Here is a 17,345-nt window from a genome sequence, read left to right as displayed (position 1 = left end):
ATTCTAGATCATTTTCTACAGCAGAAAAATAATCCTGCAGCAACAGGACATTTGTATTATTATGTGGATTACAATTAATGGACAGTTTTTTAAGGGCAAATCAAGTCAACATTTTTAAGGGAAAATTACAAACTTTAGAAACCTTTTTTAAACCTCAAATACAATAGAAGTTTGCATGTCCTACTGTGTAGGAACATTCTCTGCAACAAAATAGTGATCAAATTAAGATATTGCATCTGTAACCTACGCACCAACAATAGGTTGATGAAAAGAAAAAACAGAACATTTTACAATAAGGTGTTTTTAGTCAAATCAAATCTGATCAAATCAAATGTTATTTGTCACATACACATGGTTAGCAGATGTTAATGCGAGTGTAGCGAAATACTTGTACTTCTAGTTTCGACAATGCAGTAATAACCAACGAGTAATCTAACCTAACAATTTCACAACAGCAACCTTATTCACACAAGTGTAAAGGGATGAAGAATATGTACATAAAGATATATGAATGAGTGATGGTACAGAACGGCATAGGCAAGATGCAGTAGATGGTATCGAGTACAGTATATATATATGAGATGAGTAATGTAGGGTATGTAAAAATTATATTAAGTGGCATAGTTTAAAGTGGCTAGTGATACATTTTTTACATGTATGGCAGCAGCCACTCAATGTTAGTGGTGGCTGTTTAACAGTCTGATGGCCTTGAGATAGAAGCTGTTTTTCAGTCTCTCTGTCCCTGCTTTGATGCACCTGTACTGACCTCGCCTTCTGGATGAATGCAGGGTGAACAGGCAGTGGCTCGGGTGGTTTTTGTCCTTGATGATCTTTATGGCCTTCCTGTGACATCGGTGGTGTAGGTGTCCTGGAGGGCAGGTAGTTTGCCCCTAGTGATGCGTTGTGCAGATCTCACTACCCTCTGGAGAGCCTTACTGTTCTGAGCAGTTGCCATACTAGGCGGTGATACAGCCCGACAGGATGCTCTCGATTGTGCATCTGTAAAAGTTTGTGAGTGCTTTTGGTGAAAAGCCAAATTTCTTCAGCCTCCTGAGGTTGAAGAGGCACTGCTGCGCCTTCTTCACCACGCTACCTGTGTGGGTGGACCAATTCAGTTTGTCCGTGATGTGTACGCAGAGGAAATTAAAACTCTCTACCCTCTCCACTACTGTCTCGTCGATGTGGATAGGGGGGTGCTCCCTCTGCTGTTTCCTGAAGTCCACGATCATCTCCTTTGTTTTGTTGACGTTGAGTGTGAGGTTATTTTCCTGACACCACACTCTGAGGGCCCTCACCTCCTCCCTGTAGGCCGTCTCGTCGTTGTTGATAATCAAGGTTACCACTGTAGTGTCGTCTGCAAACTTGATGATTGAGTTGGAGGCGTGCATGGCCACGCAGTCGTGGGTGAAGAGGGAGTACAGGAGAGGGCTCAGAACGCAACCTTGTGGGGCCCCAGTGTTGAGGATCAGTGGGGTGGAGATGTTGTTACATACCCTCACCACCTGGGGGCGGCACGTCAGGAAGTCCAGTACCCAGTTGCACAGGGCGGGGTCGAGACCCAGGGTCTCGAGCTTGATGACGAGTTTGGAGGGTGTTAAATGCTGAGCTGTAGTCGATGAACAGCATTCTCACGTAGGTATTCCTCTTATCCAGATGGGTTAGGGCAGTGTGCAGTTAGGTTGCGATTGCGTCATCTGTGAACCTATTGGGGCGGTAAGCAAATCCGAGTGGGTCATGTGTCAAGTAGGGTGGAGGTGATATGGTCCTTGACTAGTCTATCAAAGCACTTCATGATGACGGAAGTGAATGCTACGGGGCGGTAGTCGTTTAGCTCAGTTACCTTAGCTTTCTTGGGAACAGGAACAATGGTGGCCCTCTTGAAGCATTTGGGAACAGCAGACTGGGATAATGATTGATTGAATATGTCCGTAAACACACCAGCCAGCTGGTCAGCGCATTCTCTGAGGACGCGGCTGGGGATGCCGTCTGAGCCTGCAGCCTTGCGAGGGTTAACAAGTTTAAATGTTTTACTCACGTCAGCTGCAGTGAAGGAGCGTCCGCATGTTTTGTTAGCGGGCCGTCAGTGGCACTGTATTGTCCTCAAAGTGAGCAAAGAAGTTGTTTAGTCTATCTGGGAGCAAGACATCCTGGTCTGTGACGGGGCTGGTTTTGTTTTTGTAATCCGTGATTGACTGTAGACCCTGCCACATACCTCTTGTGTCTGAGCCGTTAATTTGCCATTCTACTTTGTCTCTATACTGACGCTTAACTTGTTTGATTGCCTTGTGGAGGGAATAGCTACACTGTTTGTATTCGGTCATGTTTCTGGTCACCTTACCCTGCTTAAAAGCAGTGGTTCGCGTTTTCAGTTTTGCCGCGAATGCTGCCATCAACACCATGGTTTCTGGTTGGGGAATGTTTTAATAGTTGCTGTGTGTACGACATCGCCAATGCACTTGCTAATGAACTCGCTCACCGAATCAGCGTATTCGTCAATCTTGTTGTTTAATGCAATGCGGAACATATCCCAATCCACGTAATCGAAGCATTCTTGAAGCGTGGAATCAGATTGGTCGGACCAGCATTGAACAGACCTGAGAGCGGGAGCTTCCTGTTTTAGTTTCTGTCTATAGGCTGGAAGCAACCAAATGGAGTTGTGGTTTTTCCGAAAGGAGGGCTGGGGAGGGCCTTATATGCGTCCCGCGATGCTAGAATAACAATGATCCAGGGTTTTACCAGCCCTGGTAGCACAATCGATATGCTGATAGAATTTAGGGAGTCTTGTTTTCAGATTAGCCTTGTTATAATCCCCAGTTTCAATGAATGCAGCCTCAGGATATGTGGTTTCCAGTTTCCAGAGTCAAATAAAGTTAGTTCAGGGCCATCGATGTGTCTGCATGGGGGGATATCTGCGGCTGTGATTATAATCTAAGATAATTATTTTGGTAGATAATTCGGTCGATATTTGATTGTGAGGAATTCTAAGTCAGGTGAACAGAAGGACTTGAGTTCTTGTGTGTTGTTATGATCACACCACGTCTCGTTAATCATAAGGCATACCCCCCCGCCCCTCTTCTTACCAGAAAGACGCTTGTTTCTGTCAGCGCGATGCTTGAAGAAACCAGCTGGCTGTACCGACTGCGAAGACATTACTTCCCCCCTGTATTCTGACTCCCTTGCATGGCAGTCCTTATTCTTATATTGCCACTGGAATGGCAGTTGATTGAGCTAACATTGGAGTCAGATTATTGGGGAAATCAAATCAAATTGTATTAGTCACATGCGCCGAATACGACAGGTGTCGGAAGACCTTACAGTGAAATGCTTACTTACGAGCCCCTAACCAACAATGCAGTTAAAAAAATATATATGGCTAAGAATAAGAAATAAAAATAACAAGTAATTAAAGAGCAGCAGTAAAATAACAATAGTGAGACTATATGCAGGGGAGTACCGGTGCAGAATCACTGTGCACCGGTTAGTTGAGGTAATATGTACATGTTATTAAAGTTATTAAAGTGACTATGCATAGCCTACAGCAGGGGATCTAGCCTCAATAACAGTATTGATGACTGATTAATCCTCTGCACACTCAACATTCGTGTAAATGGAATGTTTTCACTACAGAAACAGAGTGAAAACCTGATATTAATGCCACCTGAGATTCTCCCAAATCCTGATCCTTAGCAATATCATGTTTTCATCTTAAAAAACAGACGGTTGAATTAAATTGTTAATCCATCAGTGTTTTTATATGATACAGTACTGCATATTATAAAAACATTTATCTCTGGTTTTATATGGATTTTATTCATTTAATGACTCGAAAGGGTTCAAAGCCCTCACTTTTAGCATATATGCATTTTTATGAGTAGTGTCGGGGGACCTAACCTATTTTTTTTGTTGCCTTAATATCTATTTTACCTACTTTAGCAAGTTCCAAAAGCTCAACTGAGAGGAAACTATTTTCAGTTCTCTGAGTGATATTTTGATTCTGGGTTTCACTCAAAACGTGTGTTATTGCATGTGTGTGAAATCAATGCATTCATTCCCACACACTGTGTAAAGCCTGCTGTTCAAATGCATCAGTAACCTCTAAGGGAGTGGCCCAGTCAAACATTTGACGATGCTGTCATGATCAAACATTCTATGGATCATATCACATCAAAGTGTAGCTTCTGCCTAGACATTTTATTGTAGATAAACTGTTCCATTGCCCGTTTGGTTGTTATTGTTGCACAGTTCTGTTTTTTCACTCCCTTAGTACATACAATACAATACAATACATCATACACCTTGTTTGATTTAGACTTCATGATACAGACTTTGAAGTGCCCTGCCTGAAACCCATTCCAAATCACAGTTTTTGTATTTGTTATTTGCTTTTAGATGACCTATTGTGGAGTTCACAATGCTTTCTGTTCAATCACTAGCTAACATGATTACCCAGCTGCTCCCAGTAACTATGCTGCTGCTACAGAGATGTCACTGGATGGGATTCAGCTCTGGCCAACCTCAACTATAGCCAAACCTCTCTTCCGCTCTGTAGTATTTTACCTCGGGCAATTACAATGCTGAGTACTCTATCCATCTTTTTAACTGCATTAACAATGTCAGTATACCTTGCAACAACTATAACCTTTTTTTCATGGCAGAAATATCTCTACAGATGACATTATGATTATATCCCACCCCACCCCTGGTCCTATCTCTACAGATAGCATTACGATTATATCCCACCCCACCCCTGGTCCTATCTCTACAGATGAGATTACGATTATATCCCACCCCACCCCTGGTCCTATCTCTACAGATGACATTACAATTATATCCCACCCCACCCCTGGTCCTGTCTCTACAGATGACATTACAATTATATCCCACCCCACCCCTGGTCCTATCGCTACAGATGACATTACAATTATATCCCACCGCAACCCTGGTTCTATCTCTACAGATGACATTACAATTATATCCCACCCCACCCCTGGTTCTATCGCTACAGATGACATTATGATTATATCCCACCCCACCCCTGGTCCTATCTCTACAGATGACATTACGATTATATCCCACCCCACCCCTGGTCCTATCGCTACAGATGACATTACGATTATATCCCACCCCACCCCTGGTGCTATCTCTACAGATGACATTACGATTATATCCCACCCCACCCCTGGTCCTATCGCTACAGATGACATTACGATTATATCCCACCCCACCCCTGTCCCTGTCTCTACAGATGACATTACAATTATATCCCACCCCACCCCTGGTCCTATCGCTACAGATGACATTACAATTATATCCCACCCCACCCCTGGTCCTGTCTCTACAGATGACATTACGATTATATCCCACCTCACCCCTGGTTCTATCTCTACAGATGACATAACAATTATATCCCATCCACCCCTGGTCCTATCTCTACAGATGACATTACGATTATATCCCACCCCACCCCTGGTCCTATCTCTACTGATGACATTACGATTATATCCCACCCCACCCCTGGTCCTATCTCTACAGATGACATCACAATTATATCCCACCCCACCCCTGGTCCTATCTCTACAGATGACATTATGATTATATCCCACCTCACCCTTGGTCCTATCTCTACAGATGGCCTTACGATTATATGCCACCCCGACCCCTGGTCCTATCGCTACAGATGGCATATGATGATATCCCCACCCCTGGTCCTCCATGAGTATCGATTTTATGATTCAGCAAATGTTTCCTAAATAAGATTATATTCCACTTAGCTCAGGGCTAAACAGATAAATGCATTTACACTGTCTGTCACAGTAACATTTACACTGATACGAAGGACATCAGTGTCCTTTTGCCCAATCACTCCAAACTTAGAGACCTCAGTTAACGCTCTCTTTGCTCATATGAACGGCAGACCCTTACCATGCCACTTACAGTGCCTTGCAAAAGTATTCATCCCCCTTCGCATTTTTCCTACTTTGTTGCATTACAACCTGTAATTTAAATGGTTTTTTATTTGGATTTCATGTAATGGACATAAACAAAATAGTCCAAATTGGTGAAGTGAAATGAAAAAAAGAACCTGGTTAAATGTTTTATTTTTTTAATTAAAAACAGAAAAGTGGTGCTTGCATGTGTATTCACCTCCTTTGCTATGAAACCTGTGTGCAATCTAAGTATCACAAGTTCTGTCACATACTCTCAGTATATATACACCTGTTCTAAAAGGCCCCAGATTCTGCAACACCACTAAGCAAGGGACACCACCAAGCAAGTGGCACCATGAAGACCAAGGAGCTCTCCAAACAGATCAGGGACAAAGTTGTGGAGTACAGATCAGGGTTGGGTTATAAAAAAAATATCAGAAACTTTGAAAATCCCACGGAGCACCATTAAATCCATTATTAAAAAATGGAAAGAATATGGTACCACAACAAACCAGCCAAGACAGGGCCGCCCACCAAAACTCACAGGCCAGGCAAGGAGGGCATTAATCAGAGAGGCAACAAAGAGACCAAAGATAACCCTGAAGGAGCTGCAAAGCTCCACAGCAGTGATTGGAGTATCTGTCCATAGGACCACTTTAAGCTATACACTCCACAGAGCTGGGCTTTATGGAAGAGTGGCCAGAAAAAAAAACATTTGGTGTTTGCCAAAAGGCATTTAGGAGACTCCCCAAACATATGGAAGAAGGTACTCTATTCAGATGAGACTCAAACTTTTTGGCCATCAAGGAAAATGCTATGTCTGGCGCAAACCCAACACCTGACATCACCCTGAGAACATCATCCCCACAGTGAAGCACGGTGGTGGCAGCATCATGCTGTGGGGATGTTTTCATCGGGAGGGACTGGGAAACTGGTCAGAAATTAAGGAATGATGGATGGCGGGAAATTCTTGAGGGAAACCTGTTTCAGTTTTCCAGAGATTTGAAACTGGGATGGAGGTTCACCTTCCAGCAGGACAATGACCCTAAGCATACTGCTAAAGCAACACTCGAGTGGTTTAAGGGGAAACATTTAAATGTCTTGGAATTGCCTCGTCAAAGCCCAGACCACAATCCAATTGAAAATCTGTGGTATGTCTTTAAGATTGCTGTACACCAGCGGAACCCATCGAACTTCAAGGAGTTGGAGCAGTTTTGCCTTGTAGAATGGGCAAAAATCCCAGTGGCTCGATGTACCAAGTTTACCCCACGAGACTTGCAGCTGTAATTGCTGCAAAATGTGGCTCGACAAAGTATTGACTTTGGGGGGAGTGAATAGTTATGCATGCTCAAGTTTTCAGTTTTTTTTGTCTAATTTCTTGTTTATTTCACAATAAAAAATATTTGACATCTTCAAAGTGGTATGCATGTTGTGTAAATCAAATGATACAAACCCCCCAGAAAATCAATTTTAATTCCAGGTTGGTTGTAAGGCAACAAAATAGGAAAAATGCCAAAAGGGGGAATACTTTCGCAAGCCACTGTAACTTACTATATCCCCTGTAAACCCTTTCACTGACACTTACACAGATGCAAAGAGTAGCATATTCAACAAAAGAGTGTACGAACTATATCATATACAGCTTACATGTAAATTAATATATTCAACATATCACTTGAATCCTGTAATCCTTGGTATAAATATTAAATGGGAATCTGAAACAGAACACCCTTTGTTTTGGCACAAAATGTTTACCCAAGCACAGCCATGAATACCACCAGAAGGTTCCAAAAGTAGACATCATTATACATGTGTCCATGGGAAAAAATAATAAGTAATAATAATTCCTTTTTCATTTATTTTGCAGATAGACTAGAATATGTTATTTTGTAGTAGGAATCACTTTCTAAATGGGTAGTGCACTGGCACCAAAAAACTATTCACAATAAGCTCTTTACACACTCTCGGGGTAGCCCAAAATTTTTTCGGACTGAGATACACACTGAAACAGAACAGAAACGGTATCTAATATGACATACATGAGGACTGAACATCCTTACTTACAAATCTTCCACGTAACAAAAATACACCACAATGCATGGGAAAAGTAGTTCCTTCTACTCTGCGTGGTTTTTAGAGTAGCAAACAACAAACTTTCACTCACACGCAGACAGACAACACAAAGCAATACTATTCTCTTTCCAGGCGGGTTGTTTGATGTCACCTTGACAAAGACAGCACTCTAAAAGGTCCTTTTGACTGGATTATTAAATGCTCCGTCATTACTTTCAAGTTTGAAAAAGATACATTTCTGGGTGTGCATAGTGTTTCAGCGAAGCAGGCATTTGTTTCATTGATGTGAGAATGCTTTCAAGTGGCACAGGCTATCGGACTCGGACAATAGAGAGCTTTTCAATCATTCTATTTTCGGATTTATCCCACGTTATACAGTGTGGCTGGTTAATATCCAATCTATAGGTTCAGATATTATTAATGAATGGGGTCATTATTAATGGGGTCATTGCTAAAGAGTGGGTATGTATTAACCTCTTGCTCCTACCTGGCACGCAGGCGTCCCATCTAGAGCTCTGGAAATGCAAATGCGCTACGCTAAATGCTAATAGTATTAGTTAAAACTCAAACGTTCATTAAAATACACATGCAGGGTATTGAATTTAAGCTACACTCGTTGTGAATCCAGGCAACAAGTCAGATTTTTAAAATGATTTTCGGCGAAAGCATGAGAAGCTATTATCTGATAGCATGTAACAACACAAAAGACCTGCAGGGGACGTAAACAAAATAATTAGCATATTCGGCGCTACACAAACCGCACAATAAAATATAAAACATTCATTACCTTTGACCATCTTCTTTGTTGGCACTCCTAGATGTCCCATAATCACTATTGGGTCTTTTTTTCGATTAAATCGGTCCATATATAGCCTAGATATCGTTCTATGTAGACTGTGTGATAAACGAAAAAAAAATAGCGTTTCATAACGTAACGTCATTTTTTAAAATTCAAAAAGTCGACGATAAACTTTCACAAAACACTTCTAAATACTTTTGTAATGCAACTTTAGGTATTAGTAAACGTTAATAAGCGATCAAATTAATCACGAGACAAAGTGTTTTCTGTAGGGCTCCGTCTTGAAATACTGTCTGTGTATTTCTCAACCAAAATATCCGGTCAGAGCCTGGAAGAAATGGGCTGTCTCTTGTTCGTTTGACCAAGAAACAAATCCTAGGCAAATGACAAGACTGTTGACATCGTGTGGAAGCTGTAGGTACTGCAACCTCAGCCATATTTAATGTCTTTCGCCCATAACAATGGGTTGAAGCGGCGGATGGATATATTTTTCCACTTTCAGTGATCAGGAAAATTACTTTTACTTTTCAATGAAACGCACGTTCTGTTAAAGCCACAGCCGTGATTTAACCAGTTTTATAAACGGCTGAGTGTTTTCTATCCACACATACTAATCATATGCATATACTATATTCCTGGCATGAGTAGCAGGGCGCTGAAATGTTGCGCGATTTTTAACAGAATGTTCGAAAAAGTAGAGGGTAGACTTGGAACTTCTGTTTACTAAGCCCATGTAGCCCACCTGCTGCAATGCTTTGGCATAACACATTTAATAGTGATGTTTTTGGTTCGAGATGGAGCTTCATCAGATCAAACAGGATAATACATGTTGTTCCATGTTCTTCGCTGCTCCTTAATACTATCACAATAGTAGGCCTAAACTGTTTCACATGGCTGAGTATCAGTCGGTTATCTGACATCAGACCCTTAAAAGTACTATACTTTACTGTTCCATAGGGTTTAGAAACACCAGATGTGGCTTGCAGATGCAGTTTTATACCCCGACATACATTTCTTTAGTTGTCTTTTGTTTGGTAATATCTCCATAACTATCCTACATTTTGTAGAATAATGTTAAGTGCTGACAGCGTGTTTTCTCAACAAGACCGTCGGGCACAAAGGATCAAGTGCCTTATTGCTGTTGGTTAAATTGATAAGGAATATGGCTCTAACTTGAGAGCCTAAAGTTTAATATTTTCTACATCAATTCCCCCAAAACATGGTTGGATTGAATAATTAATACAACAAGCCCTCTTGCACCAACAAGCAATTGAATAGTGCAATCCATCAGGTATACATGAAACCACAAGGGACATTATTTGCATGGTAATGCAGTTTCCTGGTGCACCTTTATAGAATTGTGCCTATGGGCTCCTCTTCCTGACAATGGCTAATTGGCTATGGGAAAAGTAGAACGGCCTAACACTGAGAACAATGAAGATACGTCTTTCCCACCACTGTGGGGTAACCATGGACAGACAGTTTCATGGTACACTTAGAAAAAAAGGATCTGTCAATAACCAAAAAGGGTTCTTCAGCTCTCCTCAGAGGAGAACCCTTTGAAGAACCCTTTTTGGTTTCAGGTAGATCCCTTTTGGTTCCACGTAGAACCGTTTTGGGTTCCATGTACGATCCTTTCCTCAGGGGTTTCTACATGGAACCCAAAAGGGTTCTACGTGGAACCAAAAAGGGTTCTCCCTGGGGCCAAAAAGGGTTCTCTTCTGGGGACAGCCGAAGAACCTTTTTGGAACCCTTTTTGCTAAGAGTTTATGTTCTCGTAATGTACGGTGTCCCATGAATTAGAATGGTCCTCATTTATAATGTCTCCATACATGAATACAATATGTAGTTCTACAGAGGATTCATACAGGCAAAGAAAAACATCCAGTATTACAAAGCATGTCTTAACTATTGTACAATAAAACACACGTTGCCATTTTTGCTCATCAAATTGACAGTAATGGTGCAGCTTGAAGGGTTATGGAACTGCACTGCCTGTAGTGACCTGAATTTTTTATTACAGTTGACACACAGACACACCTACACACGTACGCACACACACACACACACACACACACACACACACACACACACACACACACACACACACACACACACACACACACACACACACACACACACACACACACACACACCATTAATTTCCCCAAAAATATTGGACTGCCTCTTCATCTCGAGATGCTCGTTCATGTGAGATGGATCCCTGAGATATTTTCCACAGGAGGATTAACAGTCTACCACGACAGGAAGGCACCTCAGTTTCTGTGCTCTGGCCCCTGTGCTGTCTGTGTGGACAGACGGCAGGCAGGCAGGCCACTCCTTAAAAGGTCTGAGATGCTCACTGCTTATCATGAGGTCTCTAGCTTAATTGCTTTCCCTTAATAGGTCTCTGGGATAAAAAGTCTGTTTTCTGGAAATAATTAATCCAACTTGTTGGCTAAATCAGATAGAAGGGGACAATAGTGGCCTTCGGTGGAGTGAGGGTTCTGCCTGAACTGGTTTATGAGACAGCTCCTCTATCTGACAGACAGGTGGGCTGCTGCTGGTGTTCGCTGCTGCTGTGTAGACGGTGATGATGATCTGATCAGCAATGCTCCCTGCCTGCAGGATCCAACCATTAGATTACAATTGAACTGCTCCATTAGGAGGAGAGCTGATTCAATGTAGTCCACAGTGTGTGTGTGTGTGTGTGTGTGTGTGTGTGTGTGTGTGTGTGTGTGTGTGTGTGTGTGTGTGTGTGTGTGTGTGTGTGTGTGTGTGTGTGTGTGTGTGTGTGTGTGTGTGTGTGTGTGTGTGTGTGTGTGTGTGTGTGTGTGTGTTATTTTAATGAATTTGTCTTTTCAGACGTCTGTTTGTGCTGTATTCTCAATCTGCTGTCTACACACTGAAAATATCAGCCTTGGAGACCCTTTCCTTTGTTAACAGTGACTTGTGGGGAAATAGCTCATTGATTTCTGGGGTAACATGATTCAGTGGACACTTAATCTGAACTAGATAAGAGGCCGCATATAGGAGCCATTATTTTTGTCCTGGTGGTCTCAGACTATAAATTTCACTTTCTTTCACTTGTATATCACGGTTTTCAATTTTTAAAGGACTGTAAAAGTAATCTACAGCAAGAATCACCATTTTTATACTACTACCAAGCACACACTCACACACTCACGAACCAGTTACCCTATTGCTGTATCTCAGCCAGTGCTGTAAGTGCAACAGACGCTAGCGTGCATGCAGCTTTCAGTAGGTGTGCTAATCATGAGGAGTGATCCCATGATGACAGCCATGCTCACTAAGCGCACCATCTGTGTGGCTCCGCTGGGCTCTCCACCGGCCTGGTGTCTCACTGAGCAAGCTGGATGCCTCTCTGGCCCTCCTGGCCTACACCATTGTGTCCTCCTGTCCTCCTGTCTGTCCTGGCAGGGTTGTAGTCAGTCAGGGCTCGTCCTTGCCGTATGGCTGTAGTGATCGACTCACCTACTGCTGAACTCACACACAGTGCACAATACCTTACCACCTGCTGGAACAACTTAACATGATCAGAACAGCATGCAGTTTCTTAAGCTGCGACAATATATTGTTGTGTGTAAGGAATTATCAGAAAGATTTGGGATTTATAATAGGCACATACTTGTTATACAATATGTACCAATTTGAAAAGATATCCTTGTTTTTTCCCTGATTTATCTGGCGTGAGCTTTATGCTTTTGATCTGATCGGATGCTCTCTTTCTAGTGTTGTTCTGGATAAATTGCCTATAAACCTGGATCTGGAAAGAATTTTAGAGGCCATTAAAGTGTCAAGGTATAATGGAAAATTGCATGGGCAATCAAATAGGTGGAATTTAATCTGCTTTTCATGTGCAGTCGGAGGTCACGTACAGTACCCATCAGATATCCGGCAAATTAAGTGATTTCAATATGTTGGATGAAATAGAGGTGGATGTTGTTTGTGACTGGATTCGCTGTGAAACAAAAACATCCTCCAAACATCAGGGGTCAAGATTTGGACTACGGCTAGTTGTCCATACATAGCTGTGGGGAGCGTTATCAAAGTGATCTGCATGGTGATATCATAAGCTGTACTATTGTCACCGTTACGAAAATACACAGGAAAAATACTTTGTGGTAACACAGTAACTGTATTCTCTTAGTCACTTTCAGATTAATGCATAGAGTGATTAACAATAAACCATGTCAGATTGCAGTATTAATATACATTTTTTTTCCACACATTGACTAGCAGATGAGTTTGGGGTGAAAACAACAACATTGGGCTATCTGCCCAAAGTTCAATTAAAGAACGTCATACTGTGTACAGTGTGTATATCTGCCAAGCCTCTGAACTTGTCTAAATTAGCTTTAGTGCCGCCTCATCAGTGATCAATCTTTTCCCAGTGGGGATGTCCTTCACTGACCCCAACTTACTTTACTTTCAGTCTGAGGCTTTGAAGCGATGTTTAATGCCTGAGCATAGATCTCCTTGACGGGACAGAAGGAGATACTCAAGACCCACCTGAGCATAAAGAGCCGACTGTCTGATATCTATGGTATAAGGGTTAAACCGAGGTTAGACACTGCTGGTGAACACACCTGCTCCCCTCCCTCTGTTTCCCCCCCTCCCTCTGGCTCCTCTCCCTCTGTCTCCTCTCCCCTCCCTCCTTCCCTCCTTCCCTCCCTCTCTCTGTCTCCTCACCCTCAGGCTCCTCTTCCCTCCCTCAGGCTCCTCTTCCCTCCCTCAGTCTCCTCTTCCTTCCCTCAGTCTCCTCTTCCCTCCCTGTCTCCTCTCCTCTCCCCTCCCTCAGTATCCTCTCCTCCCCTGTCTCGCCTTCCGCACTTCTGCAGTCTCTTCTCCCCTCCCTCAGACTCCTCCCCTCTTCCTTCCCTCCCAAAGTCTCCTCTTCCCTACCTCCCTCCCTCCCTCCCTCCCTCCCTCCCTCCCTCCCTCCCTCCCTCCCTCCCTCAGTCTCCTCTTGATGTCCCTCAGTCTCTTCTTACCTCCTTCAGTCTCCTCTCCCCTCCTTCAGACTCCTCTCCTATCCCCTCCCTCCCATAGTCTCCCCTCCCTCGCCCCACCGTCTCCTCTCCTTTCTTTCTGTGTCCTATCCCCTCCCTCCCTCCCTCCCTCCATCCCTCCCTCCCTCAAAATCAAATAAAATGTTATTGGTCACATACACATAGAGTTGATGTCGAAAGTTTACATACATCTTAGCCAAATATATTTCAACTCAGTTTTTCACAATTCCTGACATTTAATCATAGTAAAAATTCCCTGTCTTAGGTCAGTTAGGATCACCACATTATTTTAAGAATGTGAAATGTCAGAATAATAGTAGAGAGAATGATTTATTTCAGCTTTAATTTCTTTCATCACATTCCCAGTGGGTCAGAAGTTGACATACACTCAATTGGTATTTGGTAGCATTGCCTTTAAATTGTTTAACTTGGGTCAAACGTTTCGGGTAGCCTTCCACAAGCTTCAACTGTATATAGGACAGCAGCCTCTAAGATGCAGGATTTAGTAACCGGGTGGTAGCCGGCTAGTGATGGCTATTTAACAATCTGATGGCCTTGAGATAGAAGCTGTTTTTCAGTCTCTCCGTCCCAGCTTTGATCCACCTGTACTGACCTCGCCTTCTGGATTATAGTGTGGTGAACAGGCCGTGGCTCGGGTGTTTGATGTCCTTGATAATCATTTCGTCCTTTCTGTGACATCAGGGGCTGTAGGTGTCCTGGAGGGCAGACAGTGTGCTCCCGGTGATGTGTTTGGCGACCCCTGTGTCTCCCTCCCTCAGACTCCTCTCCTCTCCCCTCCCTCCCATAATCCTCTCTTCCCTCCCTCAGTCTCCTTTTCCCTCCCCCAGTCTTCTCTCCCCTCCCTGTGCCTCCTCTCCCCTCTTTATATCTCCTCTCACGTCCCTCTGTCTCGTCCCCCTGCCTCCCCCTGTATCCTCTCCCTCATTCTCCTCTACCCTCACTCATTCTCCTCTCCTATCCACTCCCTCATTCTCCTCTACCCTCCCTCAATCTCCTCCCCTATCCACTCCCTCATTCTCCTCTACCCTCCCTCATTCTCCTCTCCTATCCACTCCCTCAGTCTCCTCTCCCCCTCCCTCTGGCTCCTCTGTCCCTCCCATAGTCGCCTCTCCCCTCCCTCTTTCTCCTTTCCCATCCCTCCCTCTGTATCCTCTCACTCTGTCTATTCCCCCCTCCCTCAGTCTCCCCTCCCCTCTCTCAGTCTACCCTCCCTCAGTCTTTTCCCTGCTATCAGGGTACAGGGCAATATGAGAACAACATGTCTACTATGGGGTGTGGGGTTAAAGTTGTTGATGCAGGCTATGCTCTTTCCCGTGTCCTTCTGTTTTGCTATATTCCAAGTTGCCTGAGGGAACTCTGGTATGGACCATGTTTCTAATTCCATTACATTGACTTGATAGGATAGATAGGCCTTTTTCTCACTCTGGCCAGGGAGTATTTGTTGATTGCTGCCTGGAGGAGAAAATAAATGTGTCGTAAATTAAACATAATTGAAAACATTTTCTCTCATAGAAAGATCAGTGGAGAATATCTGCATTTTATTTTCTATGTTCCAATTTCTTGGTCACGTGCATGTGTATTATAAATGAACTGTATGACATTTAGACCCACAAGCAAATATCCCAGCAATGGCACACTATTGAAGAGATTCTCTTGTACTTTTGTATACTTTTTAGCCAGTAGTTCTGAAGTAGGGCTCACGAGCCAAAAGGGGTCCCTGGAAATTGCCTACTATGTCACATACAGTCTCAGTCAAAAGTTTGGACACACCTACTCATTCAAGGGTTTTATTTATTTTTGACTATTTTTCTTCATTGTAGAATAATAGTGAAGACATCAAAACTATGAAATAACACGTATGGAATCATGTAGTAACCAGAAAGTGTTAAACAAATGAAAATATATTTTATACTTGAGATTCTTCAAAGTAGCCACCCTTAGCATTGATAACAGCTTTGCACACTCTTGGCATTCTCTCAACCAGCTTCACCTGGAATGATTTTCCAACAGTCTTGAAGCAGTTCTCACATATAATGAGCACTTGTTGGCTGCTTTTCCTTTACTCTGCGCTCCATCTGGTGATTGTGGATGCCAAGTCATCTGATGCAGCATACTATCACCCTGTCTCAACAAAAACAAAAAAGTCTAACATTTGGACTCATCAGACCAAAGGACAGATTTCCACCGGTCTAATGTCCATTGCTTGTGTTTCTTGGCCCAAGCAGGCCTATTCTTCTTATTGGTGTCCTTTGGTAGTGGTTTCTTTGCAGCGATTTGACCATGAAGGCCTGATTTGTCTCCAACAGTTGATGTTGAGGTGTGTCTGAAACTTGAACTCTGAAGCATTTATTTGGGCTGTGATTTCTGAGGCTGTTAACTCGAATGAACTTATCCTCTGCAGCAGAGATAACTCTGGGTCTTCCTTTCCTGTGGCAGGCCTCATGAGAGCCAGTTTCATCATAGCTCTTCATGGTTTTTGCGACTGCACTTTAAGATATTTTCCGCATTGACTGACCTTCATGTCTTAAAGTAATGCTGGACTGTCGTTTCTCTTTGCTTATTTGAGCTGTTCTTTCCATAATTTGGTCTTGGTCTTTTACCAAATAGGGCTATCTTCTGTATACCACCCCTACTTTGTCACAACACAACTGATTGGCTCAAACATTAAGAAGGAAAGAAATTCCACAAATTAACTTTTAACAAGGCACACCTGTTAACTGAAATACATTCCAGGTGACTATATCATGAAGCTGGTTGAGAGAAGGCCAAGAATGTGCAAAGCTGTCGTCAAGGCAAAGGTTTGCTACTTTGAAGAATCTCCAAAAGAAAATATATTTAGATTTGTTTAACACTTTTTTGGTTACTACGTGATTCCATATGTGTTATTTCATAGTTTCAATGTAATCACTATTATTCTGCAGTATAGAAAATGGTAAAAATAAAGAAAACCCCTGGAATTAGTAGGTGTGTCCAAACTTTTGACTTGTACTGTATGTGCAGATTTACAGTATGCACCACATTATTGCTCTCTCTCTCTGCTGTGTGTGCATCTTGCTAACTGTCACTCAAATGGCGAGGGGCTGAAACTCATTGGTTGAAACTAGAATTGCTAGGGTGTTGGCCCATGTGGGGGAATATTTTTGGAAAATAACTCTGCACAGCTTCCAGAAAACAGTCGCTTTCAAACTATGGATTTCGTGGCTAATTGAGGTAAGACAGTAATTCTGCTCATAGATTATGCATGTATGAACTACACATTGACACATCCAGCTCAAAGCGGGAGGTTTATCAAATATTTACTAGTCACCAAAGTTCCGGAGCTTGTCTTTAAATATGTTAGATGACACAAAAAAAGCTTATTACAGCATCCAAGCTTCGGTCGATCTCCATATACTGTGTCTCCCACAGACGTCTCAATGGCATTTTAAGTAATGGCTTTAAGTGGAATAAATGTTTGCTTTTGTGCCACTATAAATCATGTCCCATTCATGT

At 42.7% G+C, this 17,345-nt stretch overlaps 1 protein-coding gene across 6 annotated transcripts in view; it reads left to right on the top strand.

Annotated features, from left to right (window-relative positions):
- The window catches only part of LOC118373926 (neural cell adhesion molecule L1-like protein), a 103,330-nt gene that overhangs the window by 33,008 nt on the left and 52,977 nt on the right, over positions 1 to 17,345 (top strand). Inside the window, exon 1 of one of the 6 annotated variants that reach the window (XM_035760238.2) lies at positions 16,902 to 17,063. The exons of the other annotated variants lie outside the window; for them this stretch is intronic. The gene's annotated coding sequence lies outside the window, so the exon portion shown is untranslated. Of the gene's footprint in view, positions 1 to 16,901; positions 17,064 to 17,345 lie in introns of those variants that run through there. 6 annotated transcript variants of the gene reach the window in all.

The sequence above is a fragment of the Oncorhynchus keta genome, chromosome 10, assembly GCF_023373465.1.
Source record: "Oncorhynchus keta strain PuntledgeMale-10-30-2019 chromosome 10, Oket_V2, whole genome shotgun sequence".
NCBI classification, from domain to species: domain Eukaryota; kingdom Metazoa; phylum Chordata; class Actinopteri; order Salmoniformes; family Salmonidae; genus Oncorhynchus; species Oncorhynchus keta.
This window is presented reverse-complemented; position numbering and strand designations above follow the sequence as displayed.